Source organism: Sinohyriopsis cumingii, unplaced genomic scaffold (genome assembly GCF_028554795.1).
Source record: "Sinohyriopsis cumingii isolate HCF-2022 unplaced genomic scaffold, ASM2855479v2 utg000198l, whole genome shotgun sequence".
Taxonomy (NCBI): Eukaryota; Metazoa; Mollusca; class Bivalvia; order Unionida; family Unionidae; genus Sinohyriopsis; species Sinohyriopsis cumingii.
Window position 1 is genome coordinate 120351 of NW_028315875.1, and position 11941 is coordinate 132291.

At 39.5% G+C, this 11941-nt stretch overlaps 1 long non-coding RNA gene across 1 annotated transcript in view; it reads right to left on the minus strand.

The window, feature by feature from the left end:
- Positions 1–11062, minus strand: part of LOC149774547 (uncharacterized) — a 28884-nt gene extending 17822 nt beyond the window's left edge. The window contains exon 1 of the long non-coding RNA XR_016416786.1: positions 10897–11062. This is a non-coding gene — a long non-coding RNA (uncharacterized LOC149774547). The remainder of the gene's footprint in view (positions 1–10896) is intronic.
- Between the last annotated feature and the right edge of the window lie 879 nt (positions 11063–11941).

Below are 11941 nucleotides of genomic sequence, written 5' to 3' on the forward strand. Positions count from 1 at the left end.
AGTTCTCGAAATTTTCCACAGCAACGCCGTAAAATGTCCACGTCGGAACGACAATACTTTAGCATTTCTTCCTGAAAGTCGAAAGGGTCCGAGGCGTGAGCTTGGTACCAAGCGTAGAAAGCTTCTCGTTGTTCGGTACGCATGTTGTCGGGGTCGTAATAGTGAGCCTCAGGTAAATGGGGTAGAACGGCATGTTGATTAACCTCCGTATTGAAAAAGTGAGGAAAGTACCCTTTAGCCATTTCTGTCATTCCAAACGTTTTAGGCATTCGACTCAAAGGCATGGCCAAGTAACTCATCGAATCTTTAAACTGCACTTGTCCCACTCGCATGAAATGGATTTTGGCTCCGTTCAAAGTCACTTTAGGACGCTCGGTGCCTTGTTCCGTATAGTATCTGAGAAGAAACTGTCCATCGTATCCGGAGAAATTGTGAGCCATCACTGTGGCATGACGATGACAATCTCCGTAACGTTCGATGTCCTCTTGGCTCCACGTCTTGTCGATGGGGTCTAAGACCCATTGGGCAAAATCGGCTAACGTATTCGGTCCTCGAAAGATTTTTTCACGCCCTCCAGGAATCTTGCTGCAATGAGGGCAATGACTGAAGATAGGTTCTTGAATGCACTTCTCGCACGCTCGATGAGCCACGCAGAAATTAGGAATGTGAATGCCGGTCTCTTGCATGCATTCGAAATCGAAAAAGATGAAATTGCCTTTCTTCTTGTGACCGTCCTCTTTCTCTGGTGGGGGTTGGTATTTTTGCACGTAGCATTGGTGTTCCAAGTCCACGATGTGGTGACAAATGTGACATTTTTTCTTTCCTCGACATACGTGTGCCTTGGTACTGTTGGTACGTATGCCTTGTCTACACGTAGGGCACAATCTCAGGAGTTGACAAGCACATTTCTTCTGTGAACCTTGTGTTTTCAAATGTTGTTGGTAACAGGTAGGGCTGACAAACGTGCGCAGACAAGTCGAACAAGGCACTGGTTCTTCGCTCAGACAGGGTGGAGAGGCCAAACATCCTGGGCATTTCCATCCACAATGCTTGTGTTGTTCTCGATTATTATAACCATAGTCACATTTCTCACAGTAATATCTGTATCCCAGGAATCCGGTGATACTGGTAATGGTATCGAAATGGTCATCGTGATGATAAACATGAATGTATTTTCCGTCCTTAAAGTCTTGGCCTCGAAACAACAGAGGTCCGCGCATTTCTTGAGGGTGCACTTTCAAGGTGTAGCGTGGAGCTAGGGCATCTTGCAATTTTTGCATCTCAGGAATGCCACAGGGTGTGTCTTTGGACAGGCCAGCTTGTTGCAACAGAAGTTCTGCTTCGTTTCGTTGTTTGGTTCGGTTCGATTTTCGAATGTTCTCCCAGGTTCTTTTCCATTCTACCGTGTCGTTCTTGTTGGCATAGGTTCGTCCCACCACGATGGCACGGGCTAAGCACATCTGGTCTTGAGGGTTGTTAATTCGGACGAGACTTGTTTGGTGTTGCGAAGGTCGTCCACCAATAACATCTTTTTGCGTCCTGTCCCTTGAGGAAGAGAGACGTGAGCCATTTTCAGTGTGGCTTTACCATCGGTGATGTCAAACTGGTCATTAGATTGTTGTAGGTGTTGAATCTTGTCCATGACTTTGGAAGGGGTTAGTTCTGCGGGTCTGCTAAACTCGATCCAAACAGGGGATTTCAAACCGTCGTGATCTATGGATAGTGTCAAGCGATCGTCTTCTTTGGGTTGACATTGTCGCTTGAGTGAGGTGAGCAAAGAATCCCACATCTCGGTGATAAACCCTTCTGCTTTCTCCAAGGGTACGTCGGCCTTGAAATCTTTAAACTTCACCGTGCAGGTGTAAGCCGTGGTTCTAAATTTTCTAGAGGAGCGCTTTTCCGTCTCTCGAATGGAATAGTACTTTTCGGGGTTGACTAATGGTGGTGAACTTGGTTTAGAGGGTTCGGATTCTGGTTCACTCATGTCCTCTTCAAAATCACTGGCATGAATTTGTGCCAAGATTTCAGCCCTGGTACGAGGCGATAGATCACGTTTCTGCCTCTTCCTTTCTTCTTCTTCTTCTTTCTTCTCGAATGAATGGGATCGTTTCATCTTGAGTGCAAAACGTCAAATGACTCAAGTTTAAACACCATAGACTAATTTATAGTCATGACAAACCAGCGTATATAAAAGGGTGTGTGTCTTGTCCTTTCACTATTCATTTCACTCTCAAACCGAGCACAACGATGGAAGAGACTACCCAGATGGAACGTTTCGTCAGAGCTTTGCGAGGGGTCGTTAGAAAATTCTCTTCAGACCAGCCTACGGACTACTCTCCTTCCTTTCGAGATAAAAGTCAGGATACTTGCTATATCTGTCAGAAGAAAGGGCATTGGTCTTCAGAGTGTCCAGACCGTCAAAAAAGAGAAAAAAACAGGGGCTAAAAAAGACAAAAGTCAAGATACCTGTTATTATTGTAAAGAAAAAGGACATTGGTCTCTAGATTGCCCAAAACAGAAACAAGAGAAGCCAGAAGAAAAGAAGGATTCTTCAGAAGAAGAGAGGGATTCTTCGGAAGAAGAGAGGGATTCTTCGAAAGAAGAGAGGGATTCTTCGAAAGAAGAGAGGGATTCTTCAGAGGAAGAAGAGGAAGAAAGAAGACAATTCTATTTAAAAGAGGCAAAGAAACAGGAGAAGAAAAGAAGAAGGGAAGAAAATGAGGAAAAAACGGTGAAGATTTTCAAAAAACAGAGAGACTAAATAATGAGAAAGAAGAAGTGTACGAACTTTTTAAAGTGTTCTGTGGTGAATTGTGAATTGGATTGTAAAAAATGGATAAAAGAATACATGAATGATATAAGGTAAGTGTCTTTGAGTTTTGATTTTAAAATAAGAAGCTACACTCACCCACTCATACACAGACACGTACTATAAGGGTAAAATGGGTGGGTTTTTTTTTTTTTTTTTTTTTTTTTTTTGAGTTATTGGCAAATTGAAATTGTATTTCTTTTCGAGAAATGTGGGTGGCCATGAAAAGGGCCTTTTTTCTTTATGGTGTAGGAGTGAGTTTAACCAATCAACTTTAACTGCCTTAAGCCTTTGCCACGGCCAAGGCCTACTTCTGATGATTGGGTTGAAATCACTAAGGGTGGTACGACAGGCTTAGTCACAGGGTTGGCGTGTTTAGCTCGGGAAGGTCGTATTCTCTTCGGTCGTGATAAAGAAGTCTGATACATTTGTTTCAGACTTCTTAACTCCGCTAAAATGTCCAACAGTACCGTAGCCGTTTGATTTTCACCCTCTTGTTTCTTTGCTGCTACTTCTTCTTGCTGTTGTTGCTGTTGTTTTTTTCTTACCTCTTCTTGTTGCTGTTGCTGTTGCTGTAGGAGAAAAGCTTGTTCCGCTTCCTTTTGTCGTTGCATAAATTTCTCCAATTCTTCTTTCTGTCTCTGGCTAAAATTCTCCACTTGCGGTAATGACGAAGGTTCCGGAACAAATTCTTGCGAGGTAAGAAAATCCACAAAATCCCAATGTACCTCTTCTGAAAGTAAGTCCGGGTTCCCTTGGGCGGTCTCCCCTGCTGGTGCACCCCAATGGATCGTTTTCTGAATTTCCGTCATGTTGAATCACTGTCGCATAGATTGACTGCACACAAGCGCTAGCGAATCTATATAGACCAACTGACGTCACAGACTAATCTCTTCGGATTGGATGCGGGCTGACTGAATTTTGTAACGCGTGTTTGGATTGGAGAATGAACTCAATCCGTTTCAATCCTACCTCTACCTATAAATAAGCGCAGTTCAGTGCATTGATTCACCTGTTCTCGTCGCTTCAAGATGTGGACCGATGTGCAATCTTCTACGCTTGTGTCTTCCATGATGTTCCGGACGGACATACCCATGTATGTCCGATCCAAGTGGACCGTTGTCCACAGGACAAACACCAGTCTGTGGATACGTAGGATCTACGTAGAAAGACAAGGATGCCTGAAAAGAGTCCTGATTTACGGTCCTACAGTGAAACGTAGCCTAAGGACAAGAAGAAGACCAATGCGGTACCCTTTATGTTAATGGATACATTAACATAAACCCAAAGGCCCTTTTCAGGGCCAGCCATATTTCTCGAAAAGAGATAGCCTTTCCATTGCCTACCCTTTTTTAAATTTAAATTTAAATTTAAATTTAAAAAAACTTTAAAAAAAAAAAAATCCCATATTCAATTCCCCTTGTCCCTAGACAAACCCAAACTCTATTCCCATGTTCAATTCCCCTTGTCCCTAGACAAGCCCAAACGCTATGTTAAATTTCCATTGTCCCTAGAGTGGCCCAGGGGTGTTTTTAATGCTAAGTCCCATTGTCCCTAGGGTGGCCCCATTTACTACTATTATTTGGAAGACTGCTAGTAAAACACACTTCAGGATACTGGCACATTAGTACACTTAGACTACAGGCACGCATACACAGGCAGTGCTTGATATCATTTCAAATACCAATGGATTTTAATTAGAACTATATTCATGAGGACTGGTGATATAACTTTGTGGTCTATATGGGATTCAGTTCGTAATACTGTAAGTTCTTTTTAACTTTTAACTTCGTATTCCTAGGGAAATGAATTATTTGTTGAATTTTGCAAAAACATGTAGATTTTTGTTCTTTTCTATTATTTAGTTTATGACCATAAATTCATATTAATTATAAACACATTTTGTACGTGTATAAAAAATTATCATAATAATATGCAGCATATTTTGGCCTAGTCCGATAAATCAGCCCCCAAAATCTTTGCTGCTACTGATGGACGATATGTAGGTCTGATGTCATCTGTTTATTTAATTTTTTATTTTATCCGCATGCATATCTTTCCGGAACACACCTGCATACAGTTTAGACACTTAATTGTATTTGATAACATCCATATCTAGCGTAAAATTCAAACTGACCACAAAATAGAGGGTTGTACTGTTACACGCGGTTTTACGAGTCTCGAGATATAGCATTTGATCCGGAAATAGTATCAACATTTCGTCAAAAGAACCCTTTGCCGACGGTAGCTCAACAGTCGCGAGAAATACCGGTAAGTGTATCAAGCATACACCGATACGTGCAGACAAGAGAAGAAGCAGATTTTTGCAGTTTTAATATGAGATATCAGCCCCTAAACAACCAGTAAATATATTTATATGTGTGGGGCTTATTCATCGGCATAATTTTGGCTATATGTTTAACCCAGTAGAAGCTATACATTGTAATACATTTTAACTGATAAGAGTAGTTATATTACAGCATTGGAATGGAAAGTCAGTAAAGAAGCTTAATAAACTACCCATTATCCGGCAGGGCCGTAGAGAGCCAACACGGGCCCTAGGGTAAGAAACACCCAAGCCTCTCCTAGTTCTTGTTCAAGCACACTTTTTCTTTTATCACATTAATATATATCCCCGGTTGCCTCCCCCCTCTTGTCCTCCCTGTTAACAGGATTTAAAATAAAAACTTAAAGTTCACTATAAAATGACATTTCGAAATATTTCTAAACGTGCTTGAAACAACCCCTGTACCATGCATATGAGAACAAATGCGCACGTGCTCAGATCGTACTGTTTGTTAGTCCTAATGTCTTTGTTGTCGATAAAACATTTTCGTAACTATTCATAGGCAATACTGAAGCAATAACGTACCGGTAATATCAGAAAAAAGCGAAGATCTACTTGTTGATCTAGGTCGACATATGAATGAATTAAAGTGTATTAAACCGTTCTTTACAACCGATTCGACACAGTCAACATGTGAATGCAACTAGTTTTAGAACGATGGATTTTTTTAAATGTAACCACTCACTTTCTAGCTTCGTTACAACAGTACATTGATAGGATTGCAATTTTATGGTTTTATTATTTGTCTACGTACATGAAGTAGAATCAAGCAATGGTTAAATAGTATTTACTTTGCTGGTTGTTTTTTTTATTTTGTATGTAGTTTCACAAAAAATGTATAAAGGAAGAAAACTGCGATGTCAGAGCTTCACAAATTCCACAACATAGCATTATCCGATGTTTCTGATCTACATCGTGTGCGATCTTAGCCAACTATTTTCCCCATAGGTGGAGTCACAGAAGAACGCTTCCCATATTTGGTTACCCTTGGATTTTATCGTCAGGTTGAACAATCTCTTATTAATCAGTCGGCGATAAACATGTCAAAAACTACAATAATACATATTTCAATGAATACATTCTCTTATTTTTTTCTTCTGTAAATCAAAACAGATAATGTTGATTAGCACCAGAAGATACTAAAATTGCCATTTGTCTTTTTTCAAGTTAATTAAGCTAGTATATCTTAATTTTGACTCCTGTTCTAACTTTAGAGCCAATCTTATATGAAGTCGCTAACATGTTGCAGTTCAGTACATCGAAGAATGAACTCGAGCTTAGTATCAAATTAATAAATCCATTTTAAATAAGTGTGTGATTTAGATTTGTAACGTAGCTTTGACAATTTTTCAGTCATATCGCTATGATGTCTGCAGTGTGGCAGTTTCTAGTGATGTCTAGCACTGGGTCATCATGCCGCAGACATGTAGCACGATGTCCCACCCAGTCACATTATCCTGACACCAGACCGACCAGTCCTAACACTAACTTCTTAATGCTGAGCGCCAAGCGAGGCAGCTGTAAGTACCATTTCTATAAGTCTTTGGTATGATTCGGCCACGGATCGAAATCACGACCTCACGCATCCACGGCGGACGCTCTAACCACGGGGCTACCGGAGCGGTAATTTCAAATAAGAAGACAGTCATATTTTATAAAGACAATGTTCTGACAGTCTTAACCTATAATTATTTTCTGGAGATAACCGGTAACATAGCACACAAAAAATTCTTTAAAAATGACTTATCAAGTTTTTATTTTCATAGGCCTTTGATCTGAGAACAAACGTAATATTTATAGTTGACTATGATTCACTCTCAGCGCCGGAGTAAAAACAATCACCAACCTTCGCTCCGCAATTGATGTTGATGGTTTAGAAGCAGATGAACAAGAATTGGCCGACTAGGTTGAGCGCCTCGACATAACATCCACAGCATACAGTATGGAGATTAGCGCCGAAAAACAAACAAACTGATGACAAACAACACCAATGGCATCAGTGCATAAATAAAGATCAGTGGACAGAAGCTGGAACCAATCTCAAGTTTCAAGTACTTGGGATCAATTAAAACAGACGATGGCTCAAAACCAGAACTACTTTGCAGGATTTCCCAGATAACAGCAGCAATAACAAGGTTGAGACCAACATGGCAAGACATCAACACTGCTCTTGGTTCCAAAATAAAGCTGATGCGCTCAATTGTCATATCCATTTTTCTGTAAACTTATGCAACATGGACGCTCACATCATAACTTAAACAACAATAAACATTACACTCCTTTCATCCATGTACCATTTCAGTACATTACCGATTTTAATGGGCCATTTTTACGCATAGTTTACCCGTTGCAGCGTGTCTTGCATACGCTGGCATACAGGTCCACCAATAAAAAAAAAAAACTATAATTAATTGTCCCAAGGACTGTAAGATCCTACAAGAAGATCTGAACCGACTGGCCGTCTGGGATAGAACTTGGAGTATGTCGTTCCACCCAGAATGCAGCATCCCTTACAGGAAAAACCAACCAATCTTGTCCGAATATACTCTTAAGTGGCACAAGCTGACTACTGAGCAGGCAACACTATATACTGGGGCGGAATTCTTTAGAGACATCTCTTGAAAATGGTACATAGACAATATAGTTATAAAAAAAGGAACAGTAACCTTAGTTTCCTGCACCGCAATCCCCAAATCCAAAAACGGGGGAAGTAAAAAGTGCAGCATATTTCTCGCTTGCATGACCTGTCCTTGAGAATTGCCCAACCATGTGGAGCTCACATAATAAAGACCTGACAAATAGGATAGAGATGGTTCAGAAGATAGCTGCCAGATTCACCACAAACAGATACCGTAATGCTAGTAGCGTCAGTGCAATGTTGAAAAGATCTCCAGTTCGAATAAATTTGAATCCGGACGAACCAAGGCCCAGCTGACCATGATGTATAAGATAGTAAATAATCTAGTGGACATACCCGCGGACTAATAATTGATGCTAGCATATATAAAATTGGGGCAAACCACAGGAAGAAGTTCCAATTAAAGTCAGCATCAACAAACTGTTTAAAGTTCAGTTTCTTTCCACGCACACTACGGACTTGAAATAGTCTAACATCAATATTTGCAGAAGCACCTGACTTGGTGTCTGACAAGCAGGAGCTTTCGAAAATCACATTCTAACGAGCTAGTCAATTACAAGTAAGACCTAATGATTCTCAGGGCTGTGCAGGTTTAAGTCCATTATCTCATCGCCGGATTTGTCTGAGTATGAAGGGTCAACAATGTACACTGACACTCTTCTACTTACTTCTGCCTTTCCTTTCATTACTCTTCTATCTCTCCTTCAATACCTTCTTACCTATATTTTTGACCACGCGACACCCGTTGCTTAATAGTCAAGCGTGACTTTGTCAAGATATTTATAGATAGATGTGTCAAGTGTAGTTACGGTCCACTTCAAGTGATGCTCATGCGTATTTGTTCGTAAGTAATTATTATTCGTGGCATTGTTTACGTTAGAGGTGTTTCCCGTGGTTCTCATCGCTTCCGAGGAGCTATGTTAGCCGTCTTTTTATTGGTCGATTGACATGCGTCATTCGGTAAAGTTACAGTAAGCATATTCTTTCCGCTGATAATGACATTACTTTTGCGATGACTCGTCGCATTGAAATGCATAGAGAATTATTAACTAAATACCGAATTATACTAAATTAAAATCAAGAATAAGAACATCGAATGATGAGTGATATATCCAATTATTTCGAGTTTCGTTTGACCCTTGCCACCTCATTTTTGTTATTTGGACATGTATGTTCAGAGGAAACTCGGATTAATATCAAGTCAAGGATAAAAAACATAATAACTTTTTTTTTGCCGAGCGAATACAAGTTGTCGGCTGATATGACTACCTCGGCAAGATGTCTATGCACAATATAGATTATATTATGACATGACTACATCGGTATGATGTCTATGTACGACCAGGGCCGGCGCTACCATATATGCAAACTAGGCAGCCGCTTAAGGTGCTGATTTCAAGGGGGGGCATTTTTTTAAAAAAATGTATTGTTTATAAATTTTGAAATTGATGGGGGGGGGGGGCCAGAATCTAACCTTGCCTAGGGCGCCTGATAGTCTGGCCGGGTCTGGCGCCGGCCCTGTGTACGACATATATTATACTATGATTTGACTACCCCGGCAAGATGTCTAAGTACGACAAAGATTATACTTTGATATGGCTACATCTGCACTATGTCTATGTACGACATAGATTATACTATGATATGACTACCTCGGTAAAATGTCTATGTCTGACAGATTATGCTATGATATGACTACCTGGGCATGATGTCTATATACGACATAGATGATAATATGATATGACTACCTGGGGAAGATGTCAATGTACAACATAGATAATACTATGATATAACTACCTCGAAATGATATAGATATACGACGTAGATTATGTCATGATATGACTAACTGGGCAAGATGTCTATGTACGAGATAGATGATGCTCTGACATGACTACCTAGGCAAGATGTCTGTGTACGACATAGAATATACTATGATTTGACTAGCTGGGTATGATGTCTATGTACGAGAGAGATGATACAATGATATGACTACCTCGGGATGATGTATATGTACGACGTAGATTATGCTGTGATATGATTACTTCGGCAAGATTTCTATGTATGACAGATTATACTATGATAAAACTACTTCGGCAAGATGTCCATGTACGACATAGATTGAATTATGATATGACTACCACGGGAACATGTCTATGTATGATGTAGATTATGCTATGATATGACTACCGCGGCAAGATGTCTTTGTACAACGTAGATTATACTATGATATGACTACCTTGGCATGATGTCTATGTATGACATAGATTATACCATGATATGACTACCTTGGCATGATGTCTATGTATGACATAGATTATACCATGATATGACTACCTAGGCATGATGTCTATGTATGACATAGATTATACCATGATATGACTACCTTGGCATGATGTCTATGTATGACATAGATTATACCATGATATGACTACCTTGGCATGATGTCTATGTATGACATAGATTATACCATGATATGACTACTTGGGCAACATGCCCATGTACGACATAGATTATACTATGATATGTACCATAAGTTTTTCTTTGAAATATATTAAAATATAATATCATATCGATACTGATATATATGATTTGTGGTGATATGACATTACTTTTATCAATATAGCTCGCCTCATTGAAACGTATAATAAATTATAACTTAAACACTGAATTTGACTAAATAAACCATAAGCATCTTATACGACTGCAGTAAAAGTCGTGTCCGCCTAATATCGGTTGATATGCTCAAGGCGAATTTGGTACGCATTGCAATCGCTGTGCAAAATACCATTTTGCTCTCTTGTCTTTGAAATTATTGACTCAGCAAGTTTAACAGATTAAGCTTATGATTTTTGACGTTGTAATTAACAATTGGACATACTCAGTCATATACACAACTCCTGGTCAAATGCGTAAAAGGAAAGTTGGATATGATTACAATAATAATGACATGACCCCCCCCCCACGATATAGTTTCGTAATCATTGTCTATCCAATTTCTGAAAAAATGGAACAAATTACCAATGCAATTCTGAGAAATAACAGAAAGAAATGGCATATACGAAAATTTGACATCATATCTGCGGGTATTGGTCATATACGTACCTGTGTGTGACACTCTCAAACAAATCCCACAAGCCCAAAGGAACAAGCAGCCCGAAAATACTACTGGTCCTGTCCATGACGAAATGGTCATATATTGCATTACACAACAAGACAATGTAGTCAACGTTCCAACGGTAAATTTAGATAGACATTATATCAGTCCTTAGTAAGGTTATATATATATATATATATATATATATATATATATATATATATATATATATATATATATATATATATATATATATATATTACTACCCACTTATCTCGACACTCTCAAGCCCGAGATAATATTGTAGACATAAGCGAGTGCAGGGTTACGTGTGTTTCTAGGGGGTTGGATAGGGTTTGCATAAAAATAACATTTTTAAGTGGTGAGCTGTCGTCAGTGAGTAGGGTTTGCACGGAGAGAAAAAGAACATTGGAAATTGATTAAACGAAGACAAAAGTAGTTTGAAATACAGCAGTATGTTGACAACTTACATTTGGGTTACCTTCATAATGCGTTAATTACTGTACATGTACACAAAAAAATCAATAAATTAGAGCTTTTTCATATGCTGTAACATTCATATTTGGTCACATCCCGTTAGAAACCACGTACACACACGTGCATCATGGTAGTCATCGTATCTTTTCACATGTTACATGCACTTTAATTGGCTTCGATGAAGATGAAGACAATAGCAATCTTTTCATACCAGATCGGTCTCAGCCCGTGTCAACAATGTCCCTTCCTTCCGCTGCACACCAGGACGGAGGTGACAAGTATATTACTGGTGCACCCACTTCCTAGATCTTTGGGAGAGACAACATCGTCATCGGTACATGGAACGTTATAATGCTGAAGGCTATGGGAAAGTTGAAAACAACTCACACATGAGTTGGAGAGTTACAACTTGAACATTCTTTGGTGCTGAAAACATTTTGGCGAAATATCAACAGATGAAGGGCGTAAGCTCTAAGGTCAACATCTGAGTAATTCAGGACTACTCATTAACATCTGACTACGATGAATAAGAACTGGAAAATGTCTACGATCAAC